This window comes from Sorex araneus, chromosome 4 (assembly GCF_027595985.1).
Source record: "Sorex araneus isolate mSorAra2 chromosome 4, mSorAra2.pri, whole genome shotgun sequence".
Taxonomy (NCBI): Eukaryota; Metazoa; Chordata; class Mammalia; order Eulipotyphla; family Soricidae; genus Sorex; species Sorex araneus.
The window spans coordinates 136,665,154-136,680,739 of NC_073305.1; the positions used below are offsets into that span (position 1 = coordinate 136,665,154).

At 41.5% G+C, this 15,586-nt stretch overlaps 1 protein-coding gene across 2 annotated transcripts in view; it reads right to left on the reverse strand.

Moving 5' to 3' along the window:
• Positions 1–15,586, reverse strand: part of CDK19 (cyclin dependent kinase 19) — a 168,276-nt gene that overhangs the window by 128,165 nt on the left and 24,525 nt on the right. Inside the window, exon 2 of one of the 2 annotated variants that reach the window (XM_055135395.1) lies at positions 726–787. The exons of the other annotated variant lie outside the window; for it this stretch is intronic. The gene's annotated coding sequence lies outside the window, so the exon portion shown is untranslated. The remainder of the gene's footprint in view (positions 1–725; positions 788–15,586) is intronic. 2 annotated transcript variants of the gene reach the window in all.

The following is a 15,586-nucleotide window of genomic DNA, read 5'->3' on the forward strand; positions in this document are numbered from 1 at the left end:
ATTTTTTATTATTATTAAAGAACAAAACAAAGAAGCACTACTGAGAAAAGGTATGTCAGAATTTCTGATATCTAGTCCCATTATTTTCTTTAAAAGCAACTCATTAAGAAAGTCTTTATAAAAACACATTTTACGAGTATGTGGGATGTGTTTACTTCTCTATGGAAACAAGAACTAACTTGTTTAGAGAAGAGCATATTAATAAGTTCTGAAGATGGAGGTAATTAGCATATTGGAAACTCAACCTTTCTGGCACATGAGACCCAGAGCAAGAATGTCTGTCCTCAAGCCATGAGTCATCGCCCGAGCTGCCTCTGTGTGTATTGTCAAGCAATCTTTCAGTGAAAGGAGCAGCAGGAGGAACACAGCCTGTGAATAATGACTTGGACACCTTCCCGGGAAGAAATCACAGTTAAGATGGGTCTGAGAAAGTCTGATACTATACACTATACATTCCACTAATCACTCCTCTTTAGTTAACTGCAAAGAGTGTGAAATTTAGATCCAAGTTCAATGTAGAGTTTTCTCTTTTTTATTTTTAATGGATTTCAGTAGTACTGAATAAAATTACACAAGTTAACTGGGCACTGATTTTGGTAAAAATTAATTATCTGCTGCATCGCTGTATAAATTATTTTGTGATAACATTTGTGAAAAACTCTCACCTATCAAATAACCAACCCAGCACACACATACAATGACACCAGAAGGCAACACTGCTTTACCTTCTGTTGAAAAGTCTGCTACCTCCAACGCTTGCCGTCCATACACGAAGCCCTCCTGGAATCTATGAACACAGCAGAGGCAAAAGGCAGAGAAATTTATGTAGATTTACAGTTACACTGCCCAAAACATAAAATGCCAAATGCCTATCACAAATCTACATATCTGCCAGGGAAATCTGATTTTACATTTGGCAATGAGCAAATCAACAATATATTGATAACATTCAAAGCTCCTTTTTTTTAAAAAAAAATTTTTTTTTAATTTTTTTGGCTTTTGGTCCATACCCAGCAGTGCTATGGATTACCCCCAATTTGGTGTTCAGAAGTTGCTCCCAGCAGTGCTCAGAGAATCAAACCCAGGTCTCCAGCCTTTTAAGTTACCTCCCTAACCCTCAAAGTTCATTTTATATTATGCAACCAATTACACAAAAGAAGCAAAACTTAAACCTAAACTGATTTATATTCTCACTAAAAGAAGTGATTTATACTAACAAAAATACCTAAAAGAGCAACAGAATGTGAAATCACATACGCCAAATAGAACCATCTAAATTTTTTAAGTCCTGTCAGAGAGCCAACACATATCAGGAATATAAAAAAAAAAATAACTTTTATAAACATATCTCACAAAACAGTATAATAGGCCCTGTACTTTGTGATAGATTCTTTGTTAAGACTAGAGATTACTGGCAAAACAGGGGGAAGCAAAGGAGACAAGAGAACAGGGAAAACTAGAACAGCAAAGATACTCTGATGCCGAGATTTAATTTAACTCTGACATTAATACTGAAACAAGCAAAGTACTACATATCCTAGGCAGTATATGGTGAATCTTTCTGTATACATATATATCTCAGAAAAGTACTTCTATTTTCGGTAACATAATGACAAGAAAGCTGATGGGCTGGTGTTGTTGCTGTTTGTTGAGGCCACATCTGGCAGTGCTACCTAGCAAGAGCTAACCTGGCTCTGTGCTGGGGACCATATGAGATGCTGCTGATCAAACCAGGATCAACCACAAGCGAGCAAAGCAATTACCTTAATGCCTCTATTATATCTCTGGCCCCACAATTTAGTGTTTGGGGGGTAGGAGACAGTCACACTCAGTTGCACCCAGGGGACCATATGGGGTGCTGGGATCAAACCCAGGTAGGTCGAATGCAAGGTAAGTCCCTCACCCACTATACTATCTCTATGGCCCCCTACACTTACAGTTTGGACGTACAAAGTTACTGCAGCTTCACAATCTCCCAAATCCCAAAACACTCCTGGCCCCACTCCTGCCAGACACTGACCTTGTGTTATTTTTTTATTTTTTTAAAAATGCATTTTGTTGGGGCAGGAACAATAGCACAGCGGGTAAGGAGTTTGCCTTGCATGCAGCTGACCCAGGTTTGATTCCCAGCATCCCATATGGTCCCCTGAGCACCACCAGGAGTAATTCCTGAGCGCATGAGCCAGGAGTAATCCTTGTGCATCGATGGGTATGACCCAAAAAAAAAAAAAAAAAAAAGCTTTTTATTTGTCTTATCTTTGGGCCACACCCAAAAATGCTCAGGGCTTACTCCTGGCTCTGTGCTCAGGAATACTCCTAGTGGGCTCAGGGTGCCAGGACCAAACAGGAGTCGGCAGCATGCAAGGCAAATACCCTACCTGTGTACCATCGCTTCAGCCCTGTCCCATGTCATTTCTAGTCCTCCTCTTCATCCCACCTTTCCTTTTTGTTCTGTCACTGTCACTGTCATCCCATTGCTCATCGATTTGTTCAAGCGGGCACCAGTAACATCTCTCATTAAGAGACTTATTGTTACTGTTTTTGGCATATCCAATACGCACGGATAGCTTGCCAGGCTCTGCCACGCGGGCTCGATACTCTCGGTAGCTTGCCGGGCTCTCCGAGAGGGGTAGAGGAATCGAACTCGGGTCAGCCACGTGAAAGGCGAACGCCCAACCGCTGTGCTATAGCTCCAGCCCTTTAATATAAGCAAGCAACAGAAACAATTTTTCCAGAAAGCATTCATGAAAAAAATCTAAGGATTTCGTCAAGTAAAATATTTATATCTCTAGTTTCATTTCATTCTTTTTTGCTGACAAAGGTAAAAGACTACAGAATGTAGCTATTGTATGAAGAAAACAATAAGATAAAATTTACTACCTATGGGCCAGAGGGGAAGGTGTTTGCTCTGCATGTAGCCAAACTGATTTAATCCCTGGCACCCTCATATGGTACCCTAAGCTAGTACCCTGATACCCTAAGCTGGAGTGATCCCTGACCACACAGCCAGGAAGAAGCCCACATTTGGGTGTGGCCCATAAAACAAAAGGAAAATAGTATTATCCAATACATTTTCACAGCGAATAGGGCATTTGCCTTGCACACGGCCAACCCAGGTTCAATTCCTCCGTCCCTCTCGGAGAGCCCGGCAAGCTACCAAGAGTATCCCACAAACTACCCATGGCATATTTGATATGCCAAAAACAGTAACAAGTCTCACAATGGAGACGTTACCGGTGCCCACTTGAGCAAATCAATGAACAATGGGGCGACAGTGCTACATCTTGAAAAAGGAAATGTTAATTTATGCAATATTTAGAAATTCTTAAAAGCATCACAAAATAAGAATAAAGCACTGTTTTCAAATATGATGATGTCAGGATTTTTTTTTTAAGTATTGTAAAACAGTAACCCTAGAAACTGAAGCAATAGTAAAGCGGGTAGGGTGCTTGCCTTGCTCGAGGTTGACCCCGGTTCTATCTCCAGCACAACATATGGTCCCAGGACACTGCCAGGAGTGATCCCGGAGTGCAGAGCCAGGAGTAAGCCCTGAGTCCTGCCCAGTGTCGCCCCAAAACAAAAATCAAACAAAGATTGCCCTAGTTATAATCAGGCAGCTGAAGTTCAAATTTTAGCTCTATTAGGTCATGGAATGATGACTCCATCTCTCAGGTTTACAGTGAAATGAGGTTATTTAAAATTTTATGTCACAGATTGCTCTTTTACAAAAATCTAAAATGGTTTGATGCAAATACTCACTTGACAAAAGTTGTTAACTAAGAACTAGAGGGAATATAGAGTGCCAAGCCAAAGAATTTAGGATTCTATGTGGAGAATCCCAAAGAAGCAAAGCAAAAAGGCTGAGCTGGCCAAATGTATCCAGAGTACTGTCAAGGCTAAATGGCAGCCGTAAAGTTATAGTGCCCAAAAGATTAGAAGATCGTATAATTAATTTAGCAATTTTCCCAGCACTATCTACTTGAAATATATCTTCTCTTAATAGCACTGTCTGTTGTCCCGTTGTTCATTGATTTGCTTGAGTGGGCACCAGTAATGTCTTCCTTGTGAGACTTGTTACTGTTTTTGGCATATCGAATATCCAAGCCAATCTTAAGAGTCCATACTATCTTCTAAAGTGGTGCTGTGACATACAAAATATCTAAGGCAAAAATAATTACTTACATATTTTATTTCTTTCAAAAAATCAAGTGCTTAAATCCTCACCTAAAAAAAAGGTGATGGCAGTGAAGTCTGCTTTTACTAAACTAGGAAATGTAATGTGCCATACACATTTCTATGAGCTCTACAAGTATTATGAAATACCTTGGGTCCTCATAATTCTGATTATAATTACAGTTCTATCCTCACAAGAAACAGGAGCCAGAGAAAACTTCCTAGGGGGCTAAAGAAATGTTACAGGGTTTAAGGAGCTTGCCCTTGCATGCAGCCCAGCAGTTCTATTTCTGACTTACGGTGCCCCACGCACCACTCGAAGCACCCAAGCACCTAGCCAGGGAATACCCAAGTTTCACCTGATGTGGCTCAACAACCCTGCAAAATTGAGAAAGAGGGTCAGAGCAATAGTACAGAGGGTAGAGCACTTGCCTTGCATGTGCCTGGCCTGGGTTCAATCCCTGAGCACACTAGGAGTGATTCCTGAGCACAGACAGGAGTAACCCCTGAGCATTGTCAGGCATGGTCCAAAAAAATGAGGAAGGGAAGGGAAAGGAAGAGAGGGGAGAGAGGGGAGGGGAAGGAGGAGAAAAAGAAAGCTTCCTAAGGCAATAGAGACAATGGGCTAGAGTTCATGCTTTGCATACAGAAGCCCAGATGACTTCAGGCAATGCATGGTCCCCCTAGCACAGATAGGGGTAGACCTGAAGCAAGGCAAGCAACACATCAAAAGAAGAATGTGCAATCATCGAGGTCAGGAATGTGACCTCCAACAGGAAATACAACAAAAATATGGGTAAGTCCCCAACCAAAGAGTGAAATCTCAGAAAGGGGAGATAAGGGGGAAAGTAGAGTAAAAAGTAGGGGGGAAAAAAGCCAGAGAGTACAGTAATTTTGTATGTGGCTGACCCGGGTTCAGTCCCCGGCATCCCATATAGTCCCAGAGATTCACATGTGCATTTGCCTTGCATGTATGAAGCCCTAGGTTAGAGCCCAGGCACTGAAAATATATAAATTAAGCACAATGAGATAATACCATATACCCATTTGGATGGATACTACAAAAAAAAAAAATGGTGGGAGGTGGGAGACAGTTTACAACCTGTAGTGCTCAGGATGTACTCCTGGCTCTGTGCTCCAAGAACCGTATGTGGTACTGATGATCAAATCCATTCTGACTGACCACATGAAAGGCAAAGTGCCCTAACCCCCATACTACCTCTCTTGCCCTAAAAAAAGAATTATTTTAATGGAAGAAAGTAATGGAAATTTGTATGTACCGCTGGTAAGAAAGTAAAATGGAACAGTTGCTAAGGAAAATAGTATGGCAGTTTTTCAAAATTTTTAAAAATAGAATTATCATACTTTAATTAACATACTTTCTAGTTATTTCACTTATGGGTATATAGCCAGAGTTGAAAACAGTGATTCTCTTCTTTTTTTCTTCGGTCTTGTTCTGTTTTGAGGTCACACCCAGTGGTGCTCAGGGGTTAGCTCTGCACTCAGGAATCACTTCTGGGAGTGCTCAGGAAACTATATGGCATGCTGGGGATCGGGCCCAGATTGGATGCAGGCAAGGCAAGTGTCTGACCCACTGGTCCCAAAAAAAGCAATGATTCTCAAAATATATCTATGCATCCCTGTTTATAGTAATATTATTACCGAGAGCCAAAAGTCAAAAACAACCCAAGTCTCAATGAATAAACAAAATCTAATACGTAAATACAAAGAAATTTTATTCAGTCCTCAAAAACAAGGAATCTCTAACACATGCTATAACCTGAGGTAATCTTGAAGATATTACGCTAGGCAATCACAAAGGGCAAAATCCTGTATGATTCTGACTATGTAAAGTACCTACTTAGTGCAGTAAAAATTGCTGAGATAAAAGGTTGATTGTAGCCAGGGGTTGCAAAAGGGAAACAAGAAGTTTTTCTCTAACAGTTACAGGTTTCTCAGGCTGGAGAAATAGTACAGCAGGGAGAGCTTGCTTTTTACAAGGCCAACAGAGCTCAATTCCTGGCATCCATATGATCCCCCAAGCACAGCCAGGAGTAATTCTTGAGTGCAGAGTCGGGAGTAACCCCCAAGCCTCACCAAGTATAGTCCAAATCAACAACAACAACAGTTACAGACTTCAATATCACAAGATAAAGAAAGTTCTGTAGGAAGATGGTGCGGTGGTAGAACAACCATATGAATGTCCAGGAGCCAAAGAGATAGTATAATGGGTAGAGCATTTGTCTTGCATGAAGCCAACCCAGGTTTGACCCCTAGCATCTGATATGGTCCACTGAGCATCACCAGGAATGATTCCTGCATGCAGAGCCAGGAGTAACCCCTGAGCATCACCAGGTGTGGCCCCCCCCCAAAAAAAAATAACAAAAAAAAGTATGAATGTACTTAATGTCACTGAACTGTACACTTAAACTTAAATGGTAGTTTTTATCAAGTCTTTTCTTAATTTTAAATTTTAATTTTATTATACTATGATTCATAACAGAGTTGTTTTAGACATACAATGTTCAACACCAATCCTACCACCAATGTCCCCTTCCCTCCACCAGTGTCCCCAGGTTCCCTGCTAACTCCCAGCCTGTCCCCTTGGCAGCCATGACAAATTTAAATTTGTCATTGGTTTAAAGCAGCCTTTCTCAACTGGGGCCCATATGGCTCCCTTGTTGGTCCCTCTTTGGTCACCAAAGGGTTACGGTAAAAACTCTAAATGGGAAGCCATGACAAAAGACTAAGGGATCAACAGCAGAACAGAAGAGCCACAGAAGGAAAAAATGTCAGAATGAGGCCTTGGTAGGAAAAACAGTCAAGAACACTAAAGCACTGGGTGCTTTTGGATCAGAGCATCCAATCCTTTGCCCTGGACATAGCTGACCTGGATCTGATCCCTGCCATGCCATATGGTCTCCAGAACCACCAGAAGTGATCCCTGAGCTCAGAGCCAGGAGTAAGCCTAAACACTACTTGGTGTGATCCAAGAACCAATAAAGTATTATGTGTTCTTTAAAAATGCTTTTAATTGAGATTCTGTGGTTTACAATACTGATAACAATGCCTGGTCACGCACATAATGCCAACACAATACACATCACCACTTTATCTACCCAACTCCCTCCCCTGAGAACCTCAAATCTCCTCCCTTTCAAACCACACTATCACCAACGACTCAATTTCCTTCTGACTGACTCAGCATATCTATCCACGTCAAAGCAAATTTCATGACTGTGTTCTTTCTTAGAGCTGCATATTATTCTATGTACATATACCACAAAATCCTGATCCATTCATCTGTAGTTGTGTATTTGGGTTGTTTCCATTTCTTGGCTATTGTACTAAGTGCATCAATGAACACAGGTGTACTTTTGAATTAACGGTTTTGTGTTTGGGGAGTAAACGCCAAGAAGTGGCTAGTGCTGGGTATCACTTGTATCACTTGTAGTCCCATTGATCTTCGATTTGCTCGAGCGGGTGCCAGTAACATCTCCATTTGTCCCTGTCGGGAACTAGTGTAGTCCAATGATACCTGCTCGCTCTAGGAACAGAAAGAGCCTCAAATCGCTCATTCAGAGATTTAACGAAGAAATCTGACCATCTAGTTGAAGGGCGTCCACGAGGTCTTCTGACGTCCCGTGGAATCCAGTCTGTAACAGCTCTAGTCGAACGATCGTCTCTGAACCGCATTACATGACCGGCCCATCTGATTTTTGATGCCTTGGCAAACGAGACAGCATCCCTGATTTTTGACCGTCGACGGAGGTCAGAACTCCGGATTCCTTCTCTCACTTGAGTGAGACATGATATTCCCAGCATAGCTCTTTCGATTCCTCTTTGGGATACCCTAATAGCTTTCTCATCCTGCTTGCATAGGGCCCAGGTCTCTGAGGCACGTGTTAGTGCAGGAAGAACTAACTAATGCTGGGTGGTATGGAAATTATATTTCTTTGAGAGAGAGAGAGAGAGAGAGAGAGAGAGAGAGAGAGAGAGAGAGAGATCTTTATTCTGTTTTCTATACTGAACCAGACAATATTCCCACCAATAGTGGATGAGGGTTTCTTTCTCACCACAATCCTGCCAATTCCCACTGTTTCCAGACTTTTGATACATGCCATTCTCTTATTGACATGAGATAATATTTCAATGTTGTGTTGATTGCATTTTTCTAATCAGGAGTGATGCTCAATGATGAGTATTTTGTCATATGCCATCAATATGTCTTCTTTGGAAAGTGTTCATCTCACTCCATTTGTGAATGCTGTCACTGAAATTTTGTTGTTGTTGAGTTTTATGAGTACATTACAATATTGGATATCAACCCTTTATCTCATGTTATGTGCAAATATTTTCTCCCAAATAGTGTCTTTTTTTATTAGAGCTTGAATTTCTTTTACTATGCAGAAGCTTTTTAATCTGATGTAATCCCATTTGATGTTAGTCCCTATTTTTATTTTTATTGTCATTGCTGCTATGGTCATCTCATTAAAGACTTCTTTATAGTCAATTTCCTGTAAAGTTCTTGTGGATGTTTTATTTCCATCTATGTTATGGATCCTGGTCTCATTTCTAGATATTTAATGCAATTTTGTATTTTCTTTCGGAGGAATTGAACCTGGGTTGACTGCGTAAAAGGCAAACGCCTACCCACTGTGCTATCGCTCCAGTCCAACCAAAACCCAAATAACAAAACTTTTCCATTTTGTACAGCTCCTCAAAGACCCCTCAACTTGCTAAACAGGATGCTACCCAATTCATGAATCAATTAATACAGAAAATTAGAGGGTCAGAATGGTAGTACAGTAGGTGAACACATGTGGCTCACAGCTCCATTCCTGGCACCCCATATGGTCCCTCAAGCCTGCCAGGAAATTATCCCTAAACAGAGATAGAGTAAGCCCTGAGCACTGCCAGGTGTGGCCAAAAAACAATATATATTATCAAATAAAATCTGAAAAATGTAAGAAAGGAAAATCATTATTTCATCTTACAGAAAAGATATGTCTGTCACTTGTTTGAAAAATACCATAATGTGTACTTTGGGGGGGAAGGGGAGGAGCCAAACCCAGAAGCAGAGCAGGGGGTAAGGGGGAGACATTACTCCTGGCTCTGCTCAGCAGTGACCACTGGCAGTGGTCAGGGGACCTTCTTTAGGAGATGCCAAGGATTAAACCAGGGTTGTAGTTACTACAGCAACACACAAGACAAGTGCCTTCCCTCCTGTGCTCTCTCTCTCTGGACCTATATAGTAGTTTGTTTTCAATGCAATCCTAGGCCAGGGACATTGCTCAATGAAGAGCACTCTGCCTTGACTGCATGAGGTCAAGAGCTCTAGCCCAGCACTGCCCCACATCAAGTATGATCCCTGGCACTGCTGTTGTGGCCTGCAGAGAATCACCAAGAAAGTACGTGTAAGCAACACACACAATCAGCCGTGCAACCTCCATAAACTGCACTATCAAAGTGAAGGGAGAAAAAAAGCAATTTATATCTATGCCATGCCTGCCAATGTTGATCCTCTTTAATATTAAAACATTTAGTTTTATGGGAAGTTTGACTGGAAAGGATTTTTAAAAATCAAAGGTTAAAATAACAAAAGCATATTTAACCCAGGTCATCTGTGTGCAAGGCAAGTGCCTTCCCTAGTGTACTATAACTCTGGTTCCCAGAAAAGGATTTTGAAGGAGGTGAGATTTGAAGGACAGATAGAGAAAGATTTAGGCGTTCCAAGCAGTTTTGCAAAGGTGGGATTGTATAAGAACCCTTCTGGTTCTTTATGGATGCAACTTAAAGCTAAGATATACTTTGAGCAATGAGCAAAGATAAAGAAATGATGAGAGAGTGTGTGCCAAACTAAGGATTTTGACAATTCTTATTTGCATTTTCATTGATGACAAAGGAAATATTGGTCTATTACTATTAGGTTTTTACAGGACTACAAAAATCTTCTTGTAAGACTACAAGACACATGGTCTCAGTCAAACGGGTATATTTCTAACTTAGGTACCGGTTTTGCTGATGATTTGAGAATCATTAAGGACCTGAGTTCCTCTCATCGGCTTCACTGCCTTGGGCATAGCTTCTATAACTTATAGCCCAAAATGACTGCTGGGCTGCCATCCACCATGTTCAGATTACAAGCTCCCTGCTGAATTTATTCCCTTTTTGTGACTTAAATCAGTCTGCTGTAATTAGCTTTCCTAGAAGTCTCATCCATTGATTTCTGCTTCCAGTTCGCTGACCAGTCAGCTGCTCATTAGGAAGGCTGGAGAGTGTATACTTCCTCTTGCTGTGTGCTGCCCAAAATAAAACTAAAACTAGGGCCTGGGGCTGGAGAGAGTACAGAGGTTAAGGCTCACTCCTTGAATGCAGCTGACCTCTGATCCCTTGTACTACCTGGTCCCCTGAGCAAGGCTGAATGCAGACCCAGAGGCCCTTTAGTAATGTTGGGTTTGGCGTTGGAAGAGGGCCCAGCACTGCCAGGCCAGCGCGGGTAATCCCTGACACCTTAGGGTGCAAGCAGCAGGGCATCCTTAGGCCCTTCAGTTGAATGGCTGATCCTGAATGGCTCATCCTGAATGGCTGAGCCAGAGAACTGGCTTAGAAAAAAAGAAATAAAACCAGGATCTGTTTCAAAGGAAGAAAGAGAAAATAGGTGTATGATCAGTTGCTTGGGGCCAAAAAGAAGACTGAGAATAGAGGTAGGGGGACCCATTTAGTACATCTTGAAGAGATTTGGCTGATAGTCTTAAAATGCAAGACAGTGGAGGTCCATTATGACAATATTAGTTGAGAGAGAGGCCTGCCACAGAGGCAGGCGAGTGTGGGGGTGGTCTGGACGGGTGGGAGGGAAACTGGGGACACTGGTGCTGGGAAATTACACTGGAGGAGGGATGGGTGTGGGAACACTGTATGACTGAAACCCAATCATGAACAGCTCTGTAATACTCTATCTCACGGTAATTCAATAAAATAAAAATAAATTTTAAAATGCAAGAATGAACTCCTGCGGTCCCTGGAATCCTGCCAGGAGTGATCTCTGAGCGCAGAGTCAGAGTAAGCCCAGAGCACTACCAAGTGTCACCCCCCAAAATATCCCTTTTCTGCTCGATTCCCCAAGATGGTCCTGCCAGGCATAACCACAAGGAGTGACTCCTAGGCAGAGAGTCAGAAGTAATCCCTGAGGACCACAGAGTGTGCCTCTCCCCTACCCTACCTCCCAAAAAAGAATGAAAATATGTTAGGTAAAATGAAGTTCAGAAAATAATTTTGTTGGGGGCTGAGGCATCACATGGCAATGCTCAGGAGATACTCCCTGGTCAGTACTCGGGGGCAGGGGCATCATTTCTGGCAGTGTTCAGGGAATCATGAGCCATATCAGGATTAGTCCTGCCTCCCACATGCCAAACAAGTGTTCAGTCCTTTGAACACCTTCTCCATCACCTAAAGAATCATTCTTTATTTTCCATAAAAATGAACTTATGGAGCAAAAGAGATAGTACAGTGGGTAGGGCACTTGCCTTGCTGACCTGGGTTCAATCCCAGCACCACATATGGTCACGAAGCTAGGCCACAGGTGATCCCTGAGCACAGAGCCAGAGTAAGCCCTCCTTTCAGCACCAGTTCTTGTCCAAAGTGATTATTTCTAACTATCATTGTCACAGTGGTCCCTTCTCTGTCCAACTGCACTTTCCACCCCACTCTCCACCTTGTGGCAAGCTTTCTACTAGAGACCAGTCCTCCTGGCCCTTGTTTCTATTATCTTTGGATATTAGTCTCATACTATGCCTTTTTTCATATCCACAAATGAGTGTGATCATTCCATGTCTGTCCCTCTCCCTCTGACTCATTTTACTCAGCACAATTCTCTTCATGCCCAACCATCTATAAGCAAATTACATGACCTCATTTTTCCTAATGGCTTACACAATAGTATTCCATTGTATAGATGCACCATAGTTTACTCATGTATTTTCTCAGGTACTTGAGCTGTTTTCAGATTCTGGCTATTGTGACTAGTGCAGCAATAAGCATATAAGTGCAGATGTTTTTCTGACATATATCCAAGGAAAGGTACTGCAGGATCATCAATTGTATCACCTGTCATCCCGCTGATCTTCAATTTGCTTGAGCAGGCACCAATAATGTCTCCATTCGTCCCTGTCACGTACTAGTGTAGCCCAATGACATCTGCTCACTCCAGGAACAGGAAGAGCCTCAAACCATTCTTTCAGGGTTTTGACAAAGAAGTCTGACCATCTCGTAGGTGGGCAGCCACTCGGTCTTTAGATGTCCCATGGAATCCAGTCGGTAACAGCTCTAGTCCAGCGGTCATCTCTGAATCAAATTATGTGTCCGGCCGGCCCATCTGATTTTCGATGCCTTGGCAAACGAGACAACATCCCTGATTCTTGATCATCAGTGGAGGCTGGAATTCCGGACTCCTCCAAAACTCGATACTCCAAGCATAGCTCTTTTGATTCCTCTTTGGGATACCCGAATAGCGTTCTCATCCTGTTTCCATAGGGACCAGGTCTCTGAGGAGAAGTAACTGCAGGACCATATGGAAGTTTAATTTCTAGTTTTTTGAGGAGTATCCAAATTGTTTTCCAAAAGGACTGGATCAGTTGACATTCCCACCAACAGTGAATGAAGGTCCCTTTCTCCTCGCATCCAAGCCAGCAATGGTTCTTCTTTGTGATGTGTGCCGTTCTCTGTGGGATGATAATCTCATTGTTGTTTGATTTTAATCTCTCTGATGATTAGTGACACAGGACACTTTTTTATGTGCCTATGGCCATTTGTATTTCTTCTGTTCAACTCTTCTCCCCATTTTTTGAGGGGCTGAATTTTTTTTTCCTTGTACAGTTCTACCAGTGCCTTTTTTTCCCCAGATATTAACTCCTAATCAGATGACTATTGGGTAAATAATTTCTCCCATCTTGTGGGCTGTCTTTGAATCCTGGTCATCATTTCCTTTGAAGTGCAGAAGCTCTTAGTTTACTGTAGTTCCATATGTTTATCTTTGCCTCTACTTGCTTGGTCAGTAGTATTTCATCCTTGAAGATACCTTTAGCTGCAATGTCATGGAGAGTTCTGCCTACATTTTCCTCTAAGTGCATTTTAGATTCAGATCTGATAGCAAACTCTTTAATTCATTTGGATTTGATTTTTATGCATGGGATTAGAAAGAGGTCTGAATGCATTTTGTTTTGAATATAGCTGACCAGTTTCCCCAATGCCACTTGTTGAAGAGGTTTTTCTTGCTCTATTTAGTATGTTTTCCTCCTTTATTGAAGACTAACTGATCATATACCTGAAGGTCTGTCTAAGGATATTCAACTCTACTCCACTGATCTCGGGTCTCTCTTTATTCAAGTACCACAGTACCATACTGTTTTAATTACTACCACTTTGTAGTATGGTTTAAAGTTGAGGAAACTATTGCCTCCCATCCTTTTCCCCAAGGACTGCTTTAGCTATTTACAGGTGGAGGTGGGGGGAGGGCAATATTGTTCCACAAGAATCTACTGCTTTTTAAAATGACATAGGGGATAGGGGCCAAAGAGACAGTTCAGTGGGGAGGCATTTGCCTTGCACAAGGTCAACCTGGGTTCCATCCCCGCCAGCCCATATGGTCCTCTGAGCGCCACCAGGAGTGATTCCTGAGTGCAGATCCAGGAGTAACCCCGAGCACTGCCGAATGTGACCCAAAAAGCCAATAAATCAATCAATAAATAAAAATGACATGGGTATCCTTATTAGGATTTCATTAAATTTGTACAATGCTTCAGTGAATATTGCCATTTTTATATTAATCTTCCCAATCCATGAGCAGAGAATGTGTTCCCATTTCCTCCTGTCCTACTCATCTCATCTTGCTACACACTATTCCTAACTTGTTACAGTTTCTACAGTTATACCAACACACAAAATCAGGGAAATGTTATGCATCCTGAGATAGATATAGATAACACTGACAACAGACAATAGTAAATTTGGATGTGGGAAGGAAAAAGAAAAATTGGGCAAAGGCCTTGGGATAAATTTGCAGCACTTTTGAGTTGAATGGTTCTAGAAAAGGGATGAGGCTCAAGCCTTGCACTTAGAGACAGCCCTGAGGTTAGCCTCCAGCACCACCAAATACAGAGTTCAAATGGCTTTGTTTTGGTTCGGTTTTGGTTTCTGGGCACACCTGGCTGTGCTCAGAGTTTACTCTGGGCTCTGAACTCAGGGATCACTCCTAGTGAGGCTCGAGTGCTGCAAATTTATCCCAAGGCCTTTGCCCAATTTTTCTTTTTCCTTCCCACAATTCTCTTTCAAATCATATAAATAAAACAAAATAGGCTTTTTAAACTACAAAACAAATTTATGAATATTGGAAGGCCAAAGTGATAGTAGAGCAGGAAGGGCATTTTCCTTGTACAAGACCAACCTGGGTTCAATTCTCAGTATCCCATATGGCCCCCCAGCACTGCCAGGAGTAATTCCTGAGTGCAGAGCCAGGAGTAACCCCTGAGCATCGCTGGGTATGACCCAAAAAGCCAAAAAAAAAAAAAATTTCTAATATTCCTTTCCTTTGACAATGTAAGTAGGTCAAGTAAAATCAGCAAATAGTGTTACCCAATAAATTTCTTCCTAAAGAAGTTAATCAAGGTCCCCTACATCCCACTCACACAGGCCAACACCAAAAATAAGAAATAAAGAATTAAGGGGGAAAAGGTACAAGAATAAAGACAGCTCAGAGGTTATAATAGTTGAGAAGAAAATCTAAGGGTTTTCATACAATTTGAACTATGTTATATAATTTTGTTCTAATAAAAAGAACAAAATTATAATGTTCTAAGCTGTAATAATGGCTTGTGGTTATGCAGGGGAATGTGCTTATTTTTAGAAGATGCATGCTGAAATATTAATGGGTATAGTGCCCAGATGATTGCGACTTAGTTACAAGTGGTTCAGAAAAATATTTATATATATACAATCTCATTACAGGAAAAGCAAATATAGCAATCTGTTAACTGTTTAATCCAGATCAGGGACTGGCAACCTACATCCCTGGCCAAATCCAGCTGAGCCCAACATTTTGTAAATAAATTTTTACTGGAACATTGCCATGCCCATTCATTCACCTGTTGTTTATGGTTGCTTTCTCACTACAAATGCAAAATTGAGTAGTTGTGAGAGAGACCATATGGCCCTCACAGCCTAAAAAGTTTGTAGTCCTTCAGAAAAATTCAGATACATGTGTATCTGAATCTTTACAGAGTTGATGAGTTGATAACTCCTGATCTAGCCATGAACATATAGGATATCATGACACTAAATCTTTCAATTCTGCTTATGTTTCAATTTTTTTTCAAAAGTTAGAAATGTATACAATTTTATAACAAATGTTTGATTTCTC